Source organism: Tachypleus tridentatus, chromosome 4, assembly GCF_004210375.1.
Source record: "Tachypleus tridentatus isolate NWPU-2018 chromosome 4, ASM421037v1, whole genome shotgun sequence".
In the NCBI taxonomy this organism is placed as follows: Eukaryota; Metazoa; Arthropoda; class Merostomata; order Xiphosura; family Limulidae; genus Tachypleus; species Tachypleus tridentatus.
In genome coordinates, this window is record NC_134828.1 from 27266719 (window position 1) to 27283092 (window position 16374).

A 16374-nucleotide genomic window follows, 5' to 3' on the forward strand; every position below is an offset into this window, starting at 1 on the left:
GCAATGCCAGGGTTTTGTGAGCACTATACCCAAACACCAGCATCAGATACAATGTCCACAACACCTGTTAAGAACATCCAACACTGGTATTTGGTTGACCCTAGCCCAAATGAACCAGCCAATTGACCAAAGGGAGGCCATCCCAAGGCTGCCCATCTACAGGAATTCAAGGCCAAAGTGGTGTGTTAGGGTTGGACCCCTCAACCAACAGGATCCTCTCCTCCCCTTCACAGGTCATCATGCACGGCAAACGAGTGTGGATGTTTAGATCCCAGAGGAGGTAAACTGAAAGAACAGAACCTTCCCTGAGAGGTCCCCTCACCATGTACAGGAATCCACACCAAGAGGAGCTTTTGAGGAAATAAGACTTTAATCACCGGCAGTATCAAACCAGAAATAACTGAAATTTAATTTAACCAAATAAGTTACTGGTAAAACTTAAAACAATATTCTGAAATAAATAAAATGAGAAAGTTCCATATATGGCTTAGAGGGTTGTTCAGACAACAAGCATAAATTTCTGAAATCTAAATATGTAATAATGGTTAGCATTTCCTAGTAATTACTTCCTGTTGCACTGACTATATTACCTTAACCAGTCATGCTCATTTCTTTCTGTCTGAGCATCCTACATTAAACTATCTGACTGACAACTTCCTGTTTCATTTAACTACTCCATATTAACCTCTACTCTTGACTACTTCTTGTCCCACTCCCTACCCCATATTAACCGATTCTACTGAATACCCTAGTGACTACTTACTGTCTCACTTACTAACTTATATTAATCAACTTTCATGACTACTTTCTGTCTCACTGACTACCCCCCATAGTAGATTATTCTCCTGAGTACTTCCTGTCCAACTTACTACCTCATATTAACCTATCTTCCTGACTACTTTCTGTCCCACTGACTATCCCATTGTAACTTATCTTCCTGACTACTTTCTATCCAACTTACTACCTCATATTAACCTATCCTCGTGACTACTTCCTGTCCCACAAACTACCTAATAGTAACCTATCCTCCTGATTACTTCCTGTCCCACTATATAATTATTACAACCTAATCTACTGACTACTTCCTGTCCCACTGAATAATCATTACAACCTAATCTACTGACTACTTCCTGTCTCACTGACTATTTTCTGTCCCACTAACTACTTCACATGAATCTAATATTTTAATTATTCCTCACCACTTACTAGAATATATTAACTTATCCTTCTGACTACTTCCTGTCCAACTTACTTCCCTATATTAACCTATCCTTCTGACTACTTCCTGTCCAACTTACTTCCCTATATTAACCTATCCTTCTGACTCCTTCCTGTACAATTTATTACCCTATATTAACCTATCCTTCTGACTATTTCTTGTCTTACTGATTATTCTTGATTAACCTGTTTTACAATATTATATACAATTAACTTCTTGCTGGAGCTGGCTTCAAGGAAAGACAGCTGTTTAAGGCATCTTGGTACAGGAAACATGAATAAATATTTCTTATAACTTGTTCTTGAAGATAAAGTTGCAGAACTCGAAAAACATATAGCCAATCCATTCATAAATGTACTGTATCATTGTAATGTACAGCTTCCTTACCATTTCGAAATTGTTAAATAACATGAAGCTGTGCACTTTATGTCTTGCTAGAATGTTTGCATTTATCTATTCACCTGATTCAGAGTTTTTAATAAACACAGCAAAATCTCAATATGTTAAGGTAACTGGTTTTCATGTAAATTATAACTTACAGTATCTTGATTTAACAAGATGGTTTCTCGTGGGTTCACTAGGTTGTCCTGGCCCTGCTTTGTTCACAGCAAGAACACGGAATTGGTACTGTTGTCCTTTAGTTAAGTCCAAGACTGTGGCTTCTGGTTTTGAACTCTTTGTTTCTAAGCAGGTGTTCCAATTTGTTGAGAAATGTTCTTTCATTTCAATAATATAATATGTAATAGGTGCTCCTCCATCTTTTCTTGGTGGCTCCCACTTAAGATCAACTCTCTTTTCATCCCAGTCTACAATTTCCAGGGTTCCTGGTGCTCCAGGCTCATCTATTTAAAACATTTTAAACAAGTATATGTCAGATTTTTTAGAAGTGAAACATAATACCTAAATACAGTCATTACCCACAGCTAAAAGTGATATAAACTATTAAATGTCTTATCTTATTTGAAAATGTCAATGCTTTAGTCACTTATAGAGCTTATGAATTAATAACTAAAAAGAAAAAAAATACTTTGTGTAGGAGTAAACAATTAGAACACCCTAATAAAAAATCTCCTTTATTAATAAATTATGGAAAAAAAACCACACACAATTCTGTAAGCCTGAGCATATACCATAAGGATTTTTAGCCTTTATGGGTGTATCTGCAACAAGTGGTTCAGATTCTCCTTCTGGATTGATAGCTTTCACACGGAACTGATAATCCTTTCCAGTAATTAGTCCCTTTACTTCCATTTCTGGTTTGTCAGAGTCTGTACGATCAATGGGCATCCAATTTCCACTGCTCAGGTCCATTTTTTCCACGAGGTAATGTTGTATGGGCTTGCCACCATCATCTTCTGGCTTCTTCCACTTCAGCTTGCATCCCTTGGCATGAACATCCTCAACTTTCAGAGGGCCCTTAGGTATTGAGGGAGCCCCTACATTTATATAAACATGCCACATTTCACCAAAACGTTGCAACACTGATGGTTTATTAATTACAAGATTCATCATGTTTTTTTAATCACATCATCTAGAACAGCTTTAAGTCAATGTAATAAAGGAATTTTATTCAAGCTTACCTGGTTTTTAATGCAACTATAAATGCTATTTACTTGTATTTCTAGATGGTATAATATGCAGTTAAGAATGGCAAGAGTTGGAGAACAGAGATAATCTGAAGCTTTATATTCCATACTTATATAACTCGAACCAGCAAATACATTCACTTTATTCTCAGCTTGTTAAGAAAACACTGGGAATTAAAAAATTATTAGGCTCCTGGGCCAGATAATATTTCCCCAAGGGTTTTGAAGGAAATTAAAGATGGGATATGTCAGCCATTTACTACTATTGTTTGTCAGTCCTTGAATAGTGGGCAGGTACCAGAGTATTGGAAGTTGGCTAATGTAACGCCTCTTTTCAAGAGAGGTGATAAAAATTGTCCCAGTGATTATAGGCCTATTAGTCTTGCATCGTTTGTGAGAAATGTTTTGAAGAGTCTGATTAAAAGTGCTTGGTAAAGTATTTTTAAAAAGTTTAAATTTTATTGGATAGTCAATATGGTTTCACTAAGGGAAAATCTTGCCTTACAAATCTTTTTGTCATATTTGAAAAGATTACTGCTTATGTGAATGAGGATAAGAATGTACATTTAGTGTATCTGGATTTTTAGAAAATATTTGACAAGGTATCACACTAAAGGCTTGTAGAAAATATTATCTCTGTAGGTATGAGGGTAAAGTTAATTAATTAAACAGAAGAGTAGCTGGATGGAAGAAAGCAGAGGGTTGCTACAAATGGAGTTCAGTCAAACTGGATTGACGTCAGAAGAGGAGTACCTCAGAGCTCAATCTTAAAACCTGTGCTCTTTTAGCTTTACATCAATGATACAGATGAAGGAATGGTCAATAGATAACTTAAATTTGTTGACGATATTAAGATCTTGGGAGTTGCTACCTGTGAAGAGGATGTTGTTGGTTTACAAAAGATTTCAGATCATTTAGTGAGTTATGCAAATAGGTTTTAATTATAATAAATACAAGATAGTAATGTGGATCATCATAACTTGAACTATAAGTGTAATTTAGATGGAAGTAACCTTAACAACATTATGAAGGAAACAGATCTTGGTGTAATAGTTGATCAGTCTCTAAAGCCATCCAAACAGCATGATGTTGATAGCAGTAGGGCAAACAGGATTTTAAGTTGCGTCTACAGAAATACTGAATACAAGTTTAAAGAGGTTATAATTTCATTATACAGGTCACTGGTTAGGTCACATTTGAAATACTGCATTCAGTCTTGGTCTCCTTACCTTAGTAAGTACATTAAATTGTTGGAAAAGGTTCAGCAAAAGGCTATTAGAATGGTGTCTGGGATGGAGGGGTTATCATATGAGGAGAGGCTGAAATCTTCCAAATTGTTTTCTCTTGATAAATGAAGACTTAGGGGGAATCTGATTGAGGTGTTTGACATTGTAAATGAAATTGATTGTATTCATGCACAATTTTTTTCCATATTTAACAGTAAGAACAGTAGACCTAAAGGACACAAATGTAAATTTTGGCAGGATAGGAGTCATCTTCAGTTAAGACTGTTTTATTTTTCTAACAGGATGGTTGTCCTTTGAAACAGATTGCCTTCGAATATTATGAAGGCAGTAAATTTAAGAGTTTTAAAACAAGCTCAATATGTATATGAATGACAAGGCTGGCTTTAAGATTCTTTTAAAAATTATTTTCAGTTAGTTAAAAGAATGAAACAGCCAAGACGGACAAAGACATCCCATGTTGTTCCAAAATGTTATGTTATTATAGTAGCTGCAAAGAAACAGGAAAACTACAAACGAGGTAGAGTTGTTATTAATCCCACAATCATCTTGTCTTTCCCAAATAATAAATACAACTGCACCTTCCAGTTACTGCCTCAGGTTATTTGGTAACTATTGTACTCAAGCATTTAATACAAAATCTCAAAAAGTTCAAAAAGTAAAATTAAATAGCTAGATGGATCTAGAAACTTGCTGCAATTTACAAATGTTTAATACAACATAAATATATTGATAAATTACTTTTCAATATTTTCACACTAACCAATTCCTAAAATTTCTAAAATGTAGAATATAGTTAGACCTTTTAACATACCAGAAAAACCACCTTAATGATTCAGTTTTATGTTTACTAACTATCCAGTTATAAAGCAATGTAAACATGAATATTTACAAACAAATGTACCTAAAACTGTTATTTCAACCTCAGCTTCATCTTTGCCTACTTCATTTTCTGCTATAATTTTGTAAAATCCGGAATGACGACGGTGAGCATCAGTAATGGTGAGCTTGGTGTAATAATCAACGTTACTAATATCAATAGAATCAGTGTTTTCCATAATCTGCACGATAAAAAAGTAAAGAAAAGAAGAGATGTAAAATTTTGTCTACTAATCCCACCATCTATTAACTAGAAATTAAAATGATGCCACAGTTTTAACATCACAAAATAGGTTCCAGTTAAAACTTTTCTCTTAAACAAATTTGTGTAATTTTATGTCTGTATCTTTTCATATGAAATCAAAAACCTTGAATAATAAAATAACATTATTACTACATTAGAAAAACATCAAAGTTTTACTCACACCTGTTTCTTTTGTGTTACACAATGAACATATCTTTTGTCCAACAAATAACAAAGAAAGAAACAATATCATCAACACACAAATCTCCAGATCTTTAAAACTTAAAACTTCGTTTTCTTATCATCACAAAAACACAGATGACTTATTTTTAATACTTTAACAGAACAATAAACATTCAGGTGATTTGAACCTTCATACAAAATACAAGTTGTACCAGTAATGGATATAAATAACAAGCTCTTAAACAAATGAATAGGAAAAATTAAATACAAATGAAGAAAAAATAGCATATTTGAAAATGTTTGTCATTTTTAACACAGTAAACGTACATACACACTACATTTTCCTAAGAAAAACTGTTTCAAGATATTTTTATTTTCTTTTTTGGTAATCTTTAACTGTTAAACAGTTAACTCTATAAAACACATATAATGAAAGCAATTTGAAAAAAAATAGTTTAAAATTACTTTTTCCTCAAACTTCCACGTCACTTTTGGAGGAGGTTCTCCTTTAATGTTCACTTCTAGTTTGGCGTTCTTTCCCCTCTTCACCGTGATAGTATCCAAGTTGGTTCGATCAATGTAGGGTTTTACTATGAACAAAAATACAGATGTATCAGGGATGGTTCTCTTGACTGGCTTAGTTAATATATAAAGTTACTATCAGTTCCAATTCACCTGAAGCAACTGCTAATTACATGTATACCAGTTTAACTGGTTTAGTTCAACACTGACACAGTAGATCAAAAAATCTCTGACTAATGTAAGGAAAGCCCAGTCTTGTTATTACCAACACTAATGCAGCATATCAGGAAACTGTAACTAATTTAAGAATAACCTAGCTTTGTTATTACTAACACTGATGCAGTATATCTGGTAAGTGTAACTGATGCTTACAAGGAAAGTTCAGCTTTGTTACTAACAATGATGCATTATATTTTGAAACTGTAACTAAACTAATTCAACGACAACCCAGTCTTGTTACCAGCGATGATATAGTAAGTCAGAAAACTGTAACTAAAGTAAGAATAGTTACAATTCATTAGAAAAAAAATGATTTTGATTTTTCCACAAAAATGCAATTTATATTATAAACACAAAAAATCCCATTAGAAAATTAATATACATTTTAAATGTAACAAAAAAGTTAAATTCTGTAGAATATAAAAGTACTCACACTGACGATGCTTCATCAAATGACTGATGGTGGCATTACTAGGTTCACTAGTTCCAGCTATATTAACAGCTAGTACCCGAAACTGATATTCTTGCCTTTCCTTTAGGTCTGTAACTTTAGCTTCAAGCGTATTTCCTGGTACTTCAACTATTTTTTCCCAATTTAATGTGAATTTTTCTTTCCTTTCAATGATGTATTTGGAGATTGGTGAACCACCATCATTTTTAGGAGGTGACCACTTCAAGTCCACACTGATATTATCCCAGTCTACCAGTTCTGGAGTTCCTGGTTTTCCTGGTTCATCTGAAATGCCAAGCACAAAACAGAGGTCATAAATAAAGGCAAAACTTTCCCTGTTAATACATTAGTTTTAATTTGTTTTTTTCTCTTCTTTTTTTGGAATATTCTTAGCTTTTTAAGGGTTTACAATGTACCATTTCAAAATTATAACACATTCCTCATAAACTAGATACAATAGATACACAGTCTGCCATATAAGAATAAAAAAGTAAACTTTAGTAAACTTTTAGCAAAAATGAAATTCTTACTATTGATATTACTTGATGCTATAAATTGAAATTATAATTTCAGTTTTCTCTCAAGATTATGATTTGTTTTAATTTTTAAATAAAAGGCATTAAACATTTATCAACCTCATGTTAGTAGCCAATATCATGAATTCCTTTTTTACACCTTTTTCATGTTAATATCTTATATAATCAGTCCATTTGTTACATCCTTATCATGTCAAGAACCTACATGGTGAGCCCAAGTTTTAACATTATTTTTACATTAACTGTAGGAGAATGGGTGGGGATTAAGGTGCACAACCCATGATCTTTTCTAAAGTGCCATTCAATATGGTATTGAATATTTTGTGTTCACATTATCAACTATTCATCTTATCCTTATAATTGATTTTGTGAGAGTTTATAGTAGAAATGAGAATATATTAGATAAAATGTACAAAGCTACCAACAAAATTATAAATATGCAATTTGAAACTTCTAGAGTTCATACAAAATGTACACTAGGCAAAAGAATGTCCATTTTTTACACTCCAGTACGTCAGAATCTGAATGAAACTGATGTCAATTTACAAATATACCTTGAAAATAAACACTTTTTAACATAACTGAATTTCTATAGAACACAATATCAAGCACATCAAGTTAATAATGTACATCATATCCTTTTCTTTTAGTAATATAAGTCACGAGTTGTTTGTTTCTTGTTAAGCATAGAGCTACATAATGAGCTATGTGTTCTACCCACCTCAAGTATCAAAACCCAATTCTCAGCATGTTAAGCTCTCAGACTCACAGCTGAGCCACTGATAGCCCTAAAGCATAAAATTCAATTTCCTCATCTTTTTCATGAAAAAAATCAATATTATAAACTCCAGTCTTTTATCCTTTCATGTTAATAACCTACATCATAAACACCAATTTTTCATTTTTTTTATGTTAATAATCAACATTATAAACCCCATTATTCATCCTTTACGTGTTCATAACTTACATCATAAACACAAGTTTTCACATCCTTTTAATGTAAATGATCTTTATTATGACCCTAAATTTTCACATCATTATGGAACTTCCACGATTTATTTTGTCTTCTTATTTAATCCATGATTACAGTAGCCCACAAACATTTCAATACTTTAAATAAGTCAGTTTAAGTTCATAATAGTAAGCTGAGACTTGCTCTTACCATAGGGATTCTTGGCAACAATTGGATAAAGGGTTTCAAGATATTCTGATTCTCCTTCATCATTGATAGCTGCTACTCGGAACACGTACTCTTTTTCGGGAGTCAAGCCCGTTATTTCAAATTCCAGTTTATCACTCTTCCCACAACGAGTCCATCTTCCTGTTTCCTTGTCAAGTTTTTCAATTTCATACAGTTTTATAGGGCTACCACCATCATCTTTAGGCTTATTCCATTTGAGTCTACATCCTTCTCTATGTACATCACTAACATCCAGAGGGCCTTCTGGTCTGGATGGTTTACCTAGCCATTTAACACACCAAAAAAAAAAAAAATCTATGCAACTTGCTAAAACAAAATAAAAACAATAAACTATCCAACTTAGCTAAACTTAATACTTTAGAAAAGCAGTTTAATTCAAAAATTAGAAAGACATAATTTATGTACACATAAGAGGAGGTTTCAAAAGTCAGTAATTACATCCAGTTAAACATTCTGCTTCATTATTCAATGTTATTTCTATAACAATAAAATAAAACAACAGATAACTGAGCAGGTCATTAGAAGTATTTCAAAGGTACAATCTTACCCAACACTGTCATGTCCACTGAGGCCGTGTCTTTTCCTAAGGAGTTAGTGGCCGTGATTGTGTATATCCCACTGTGACTTCTTGTTGCTTTAGTCAAGGTAAACTCAGAATGATAATCCTTGTTCTCTATCTTTACATGTTCATCATTATGAATTTTTACTCCAGCTTCACCAAAAGTCCAATTAATTTCAGGAGAAGGTTCACCTTTGATGTCTAGTTCAAACTTATGGGATTTCCCAACCTTAATATTTGCATTAATCAGGTTGGAGCGGTCAATTGAGGGTTTTACTACAAACAAAAAAATCCATGTTTACAAAATGTATACCTTAAGTCCACATAATAAAAACAGAGGTTAAAAATGTACATCAAACAACCAGTTACATACATTAAAACCTGTCAAACAGACTTCTTACCATCTAACACTCTTGTTTCTATTACACAACTAAATTAATCACACATACAACATTCCTGTGAAAACTAATCACAACACTTCCACATTGTGATAGCAGTCTACCTTTGGTACCCATGACATCAACCCACTTTTACTCAATCTTCACTTATCTCATCTATTCTCAATTTCCTCTGTTGAAGAAAGGAATATCTTTAGAAATGTGATTTGCTTATGTTTTATTTTTCCCATCATTTATTGAAAGATTGTTTAAAGGGAAAGCATAACATTTTGTTTGTCAAAATACTGTAAAAGTGATACATTCATAAAATTCATATGGCCATTATAATAGTAATATTCCAGTAAATGGAGGTGGTAATAAAGTACTGCTACAATATATACTACTTACAGTATAATTGTTTTTTTGTGTGGTGGCAGAGGTACATCTACTTATCATTACTGCTAACATCTATATTACTTACAGTATCGGTGTTTCACTGTGTGGTTCTTTGTGGGATCACTAGGTTCACTAGTCCCAGCAACATTGACTGCTCGCACACGAAACTGGTACACCATGTTTTCCTTCAAGTCCAGTATTTGAGCTACCGGTTTTTCAGTTTCAGTCTTTAGAACTTCACACCATTCTGTGCTGAACTTGTCCTTGTTTTCAATGATATAATGGGTGATTGGCTTGCCTCCATCACTTTCGGGTGGTGACCACTTTAACTCTACACGAGAGTTGTCCCAGTCCACAATGTCAGGCACTGATGGCTTACTTGGTTCATCTGTTGGAGTCATCAACAAATAGTTTTTTGAACTGTTAATCATATCAATTACTCATATTAAATCATAACTTTATATTGTTTTACCAATTCTTTACACTAACTCATTAGTTTCTTACCATAAGGATTTTTTGCTAAAACTGGTTCATCACCCTCCAAAGGTTCTGATTCCCCTTCCTTGTTTACAGCTTTAACTCTAAATCTGTATTTTTTCTTAGGAATTAATCCCTCCACTTTGAAGTCAGTCTTTTCTGGCCCAACCTCACCAGCAGGAATCCATCTTCCAGTGTCTATATCCATCTTTTCAATAACATATTCCTTGAGGTCCTGACCACCTGTATCCTTAGGCTTCTTCCACTTCAACTTCACATGTTCAGCACGTACTTCCTCTACCTTCAGTGGTCCTTCTGGAGGTGTGGGCTTGTCTTGAAAGTAAAAAGTACACTTAGAACAGTTTTGATATTTGCACCTTTAAGACAAGTATTATGATAACTTTCATTAATTACAGTCAAACACATTACATATTAATTTTCTAGAAGTTCTGCAATCAGTCTTGTTAACTGGAAATATGATAATATGGATTATAGATAAATGAAACTTCCTTCAAAGATAAGAATTATTGAAAATCCATTGCTGGAAATGTATAAGTGATACACATAAAGCAGTCAGGAACAATGCATAATTGCAACTTTATAATCAATTTGTCATTAGTATGATACATCATATCAGAAAATGCATAATAAAAATGAATAAGTTATATAATTCTCTACTGTTCTGTATTTGTTTGAAACCTCTTGCTACAGGGCAGGTCAAAATGAGCTCAAGACCTCTTGAACAAAGTACATACAAACTTTAATTAAACTACTTTATAATACATGTACGACAATAAATTTGGCATCAGAATGTAGTAAATAACTAAATGTTGAAGTTATATAAATTTTAATTTCTTAATTTCAAAAGGATATATTTAAATACATCCTCAAGCTTTACCTCCCTGTGACCAGTGGAACTTGTTTGTTCAGAACTGCCCAAATTAGATACCCTTTCTTCCCCTATTTTAGGGTCTGAGTAATAATGCAAATTACAAACTTATAGTATAAATATTGCTGAGGCATAATTAATTATATAGTCTACAATTATCAGAGATATAAATCAGTCAGTCAAACCCACATGCCACATACTCCTGTCATATTTTTTCTTTCATAAAATGTCAATAATTCTCTCTGGCATTTTCTAACACATTATTTGTAGCCAAAAGAAAAAAAAAAAGGTTTACCAAATTACATAATACATTAGCTCACGTTGATAAGATAATTTGAACTACTTGGCTTAAAGTTTCAAAGTTGTTGTCGCTGAGTTCACCTTGACCAAGTAATATAAATATTTTAAGATACCTATGTCATTGTTAGAAAGTCAGTTAAATTGTAATAGTTATGAAACATAGTAGTGTTTCTGCATGTTATTACTTTTGTGTTCCTAACCAAATATTTGAAATAAATAAAGATTCAGTAAATTACTGCCAAAAATTAGGGTTGATTTTTATTAAAATTGTGAATGCAAAAAAAAACAAAAAGACGCACACATAAATTTTAAATTTGTTTGTTATGTGTACTTCTTTATATTGTTATAAAATTAATTAAAATACATAATTAGAAACTTATTTGGTTAAATTATATCATATAAATGATAAAATATTTTTTTAAATATTTCTTAGTGACAAATGCATGCAAGCTGTGCATGAGTTTTAAAATTCAATACAATAATACCTTGATGTGCAAATATTTGATAAACAAAGTTTTGGTATAACAAACTTTGGACTTTTTACTATTATTTTACACTGAAAGCAAAAACTAAAGAAAATAATAAATAAATACATTGAAATGAATATATAAATAATAAATTTATTGATCTACAGTACAACATAAATAAAAATAAAATTATAATAAGATACAGATTCTTATTTGTTAATGTCCATCTCAGCTGTCAGGTTGTTTACACAGGCCACTTATTGTAAGAAAATAACTATAATAGAACAAATTAATGGGAAGTTATGCAGTGTTTATAGCATGAAATAGTTAAGTTACAAAGACTGGGATTGCATTCTCATAGTAATAATTTTATTCAATATACAAAGTTTCAATATATGAAAGAAGTTTTGAAAATGTATTTACTTCATATATCAAGGTATTTCAGTACTTTGTTTTATCACAACTTGAATTATGCACATACCAGTTATCTATATCTTTCTTAAGCATACTTAGGAGTTACATATGGTTCACAGAGCAATAAAACAATATAATTAAACAAAAAGAAATACAAACTGTTACCAGCTTGTGTTTTGTTTGTTTTGTTTTTGAATTTTGTGCAAAGCTACTCCAGGGCTATCTGCGCTAGCTGTCCCTAATTAAGCAGTGTAAGACAAGAGGGAAGGCAGTTAGTCATCACCACCCAATGCCAACTCTTGGGCTACTTTTTTACCAACAAATAGCGGGACTGACTGTCACTTTATAATGCCCCCATGGCTGACAAGGCAAGCATGTTTGGTGCGACGGGAATGCGAACCCACGACCCTCAAAATACGAGTTGCATGCCTTAACCCACCTGGCCATGCCGGGCCTACCAGCTTGTGGCTGTTTAGAATAAATAAATAATTTTCTGTTACAGGGTAATGGGAGTTTTGTTTTTTTTATGGGGGTTACAAAGTCAGAAGTCAGTAAAATGGAACGAGTTCATATAATGTTGGGGTAGAAAAAATAACAGATAAAATATTACGTTTTAATGATAAAAAAATACATTCATATGTGAGATTCTAGTAGTTATATAAATTGTAATATAAAATATTTTAATTTTAAAACAAAATTTACTCTGTGCTAAGACTAGTCAGACTCTGACTCCATGAATTCACATACAGATCTTTATTAAAAGTACTTAATTTAAATAAATCTGATTTTTTTTATCCAACAGATTTGTGAGATTTACTAAAAGCTTGTCAATATTTTGGAAAATATATTTACTACATTAAGTTATACTATGTAAAGTTCTATATTGTGGTGAGAAAGTTGGTCAAAATAGAGTGTGTTAAACAGAGCAGTAAACCTTACTTTCATGGTATGTTTGTCACTGTGTGGTTGTGAAACACTGTTTTAAATCTGTTTCAAGCTTTGTTTTACTAGAACATGAATCTCTAACTAACTAGAGGTTGCTTGTACTCATCAGCAGCCAGGAAGTCATCAATTTTATGTAGATTTCCAACATCATTATAACTGTATTATCCATCCCCCTCTCCCAGAGATAAATATCATTAACAGTTGCTAAACAATCTGAATTTGGATTCACTGGTAAGAAGCATCTGCTTTAGCCTTATCCATCCAAGTGTTTTAATCCCAAAACCTATTTAAACTTTTTCGTTTGGTTTCTCCTTATCAGTGGTTTTGGAGCCATTACACACTCACTGTCATGGAAGAAATAAATGCATTCATCAAAATACTTTAATATGCATTATACTGGTGTGGAACAGTCAGACTAAATGGATGACAACTAATCACATCAAGTGTAGTTCATCTTCATGAAATATGGTTGGAGTAATCCTTTTATATGTGTAATTCATACTCACTTAATACACCATTTCCATAATTCCCAATACTGTATAACACTGATACAATTATGATACATTAGTAATGGTTCCATCTGTAATACATTAGTTATCTTTTACTGGTCATTTATCTTTATTTTGCTTGATAATTAAATCTAAATTAGTAAAAAAAAACGTAGTAAAATGTTATAGTTACCAATGACTGTCACATCTGCTACAGAGGATACACTTCCTGAAGTGTTAGACAAGGTCAATTTGTACTTTCCACTGTCTGCTCGAGTGGAGTCTTTGACCACAATGATTGTATTCTTATTGGTGCTTTCAATAGATATTCTGTAACACAAAACAAGTCTTTTTATTAAGTCTTTACTGTTTTGATTTTGTAAGTAAAGAGAACTTTAAAAAATTCATTTTGTGAAATTCTGAATAATTGATATTAGTTGTTATTTTGTTCATGTTTAAAACAGCAACAGAGAATGTAGTTATCACCTGTTGGAAGATCTGATTTCTGAATCATTCCGTTGCCACACAACCTCTGGCACAGGATCCCCATCAAAGTGGATTTCATATTTTACAGATTGTCCTCTCTTCACGGTAATATTGACCAACTCGTCACCGATGATGTAAGGCTTAACTGTTTCAAAGAAAAAAGTGCAATACTATACTAAATATCACTTAGCTCTTAACTAACTTTAAGATTAAACCTAACAACTGTCAAATATTCATGTATATTAATAAATACTGCAAGTAGAAGAATTATATGATTCAAGAATAATTTAAGAAAAACTGCTAAGTTTGTCTGTGAATAAACTAACTGAATATTCAATCACATTTTCAGCATACCAAATCTAGCTTTTACTATAAGTGGTTTGGTTGGATCACTGGGGTCACCAGGGCCTGCATTATTAACAGCATATACTCTGAATTCATACTGCATGCCTTCACTCAAACTTCCAACCTTTCCATATAACTGGTCTGTAGGTACTTCCTATAAGGAAGACAAAATCTTATTTACATATTTTAAAGACATGCTGATCAAGTTTTCTATCTTTTCTTTGCTTCATTGTTTTCAATGAATACTTAAGTTAATGCACAATTTAGATACAAACAGAAAACTATTAGTCTTTCACATTCACGTCTTGAAAGCCTTCAACAAATGATATTCTTTTCTTTGAAGACCTTTTGTCATAGTATACTTTATATAAACATATAAACTCACTTGACACATAGATAAACAGTCTGTGTAACATGTCTAAAAATGATAAGCTATATTTCCAATTAAATGCAAACAAACAAATAAAGTTTTTGTAACTAAAATGTTTAGGTGTCATTATAGGGAAAATATCTTGGTTAAAAAATTAAATAATCACCTATTTTACTGGTAAAATCAATTTACCATGCTAAAATACTTTAAGAATTTATCATGTTAAGGAACTCAGTCTTCTGCACTCATTCAGCTTTAAAGTTAAACATCAAAAGCTAGAAAAAACAACAGTTCACATTTTAAAGTAGAATTTCCTTCCTACGAGCTATTAAAAAACAAGATAATGTGGATTTTTACCAACGTTTTATTCCAGTTTTTTGAAAATTTATCTCTGTACTCGACAACATAACCAGTAATGGGAGATCCTCCATCTTGCTTTGGTGCAGTCCATTTCAATTCTACATTGTCTTTATCCCAGTTGGTTATTTCCAAATTTTCTGGTTTTCCTGGTTCATCTAAAAGAGATGACATACCATTCAGTAGAAACGTACCTGACAGGCCAGCTGCTCACAAAACTCTAACTTACAGACCACCAGATAGATTAGCTACTCACAAAATTGAAGAAATATTAACTTCAATTTTAAAACATTACTTCAGACTTTTTCACTTTAGTTGAACAAAATATTGTGATACATTAAAAATAATCCAACTGTACAATAAACTAAAAGTAATAATATACTTTATAGTAAGTAATAAGATAGTTAATGAAGAGAAAGATGTATTCAGTTTCTCTAAAACTAACAGTCTTAACTTTAAGGTGCTTTCCACGAAATATTAATTGAAATCAAATCCAACTTACAGAGTTTAACTTAGACCAAGAAAATAGGTTGTTCATAAATCATTGTCTTGAGTGAAGTTTCCACATAAGTTGTAAAGTATGTGAAACTTTTAATTCAAAGTTTAAATGAAGGTAAACTAAATATAATACTCTCTTCGTTTTTAAAATGTTGTTAATTAGGCACAACTATCCAAAAGAAGCTCCAACTCTTAATTTACTTTTGATCAAATAAAAACATAAAATATACATCAATCATCATCCATACCAAAAGGATCTTTGGCTAGAATTGCCTCAGGTGTCACTAGAGGATTGGAAGCCCCTTGTTTATTTACAGCACGAACTCTGTATTTATATTCTTTCTTCTCTATAAGATTAGTGACATCTAGTTTTGTTTCTTCTACTGTGGCAATCTCTGTCCATCCACCTCTTGTACCAACAATCTGATATTCTACAATATAGTGCAATAAAGGAAGGCCACCAATATCATTTGGAGGTTTCCACGATAGCTTGCACCTATCTTTGAAAACATCAAAGACTTCTATGGGTCCCTCTGGTGGCTGGGGAATATCTTAAGAATAAAAAAAATAATTGTCAAAACTTTTTGAAATTGATATTGCATTTTATAAAGAGAGAAGCTCACTCACATTTAAGTTACATAATCAAAACATATCACTGTTTGGGTTTGAAAGTCTTGTCTGTAATGAAATGTACTGATAAAACTATTAAACAAAGATAAACT

General features: G+C 32.2%; 1 pseudogene across 1 annotated transcript in view; it reads right to left on the bottom strand.

Moving 5' to 3' along the window:
* The window catches only part of LOC143248734 (twitchin-like), a 301767-nt pseudogene that overhangs the window by 168335 nt on the left and 117058 nt on the right, over nt 1-16374 (bottom strand). Inside the window, exons 30-43 of the transcript XR_013027162.1 lie at nt 15901-16203; nt 15155-15312; nt 14437-14581; nt 14083-14227; nt 13790-13926; nt 10121-10426; nt 9702-10004; nt 8832-9119; nt 8246-8545; nt 6530-6832; nt 5821-5945; nt 4954-5110; nt 2350-2655; nt 1759-2061 (exon numbers count right to left, since the gene is read on the bottom strand). The product of XR_013027162.1 is annotated as a twitchin-like (transcript). The remainder of the gene's footprint in view (nt 1-1758; nt 2062-2349; nt 2656-4953; nt 5111-5820; nt 5946-6529; nt 6833-8245; nt 8546-8831; nt 9120-9701; nt 10005-10120; nt 10427-13789; nt 13927-14082; nt 14228-14436; nt 14582-15154; nt 15313-15900; nt 16204-16374) is intronic.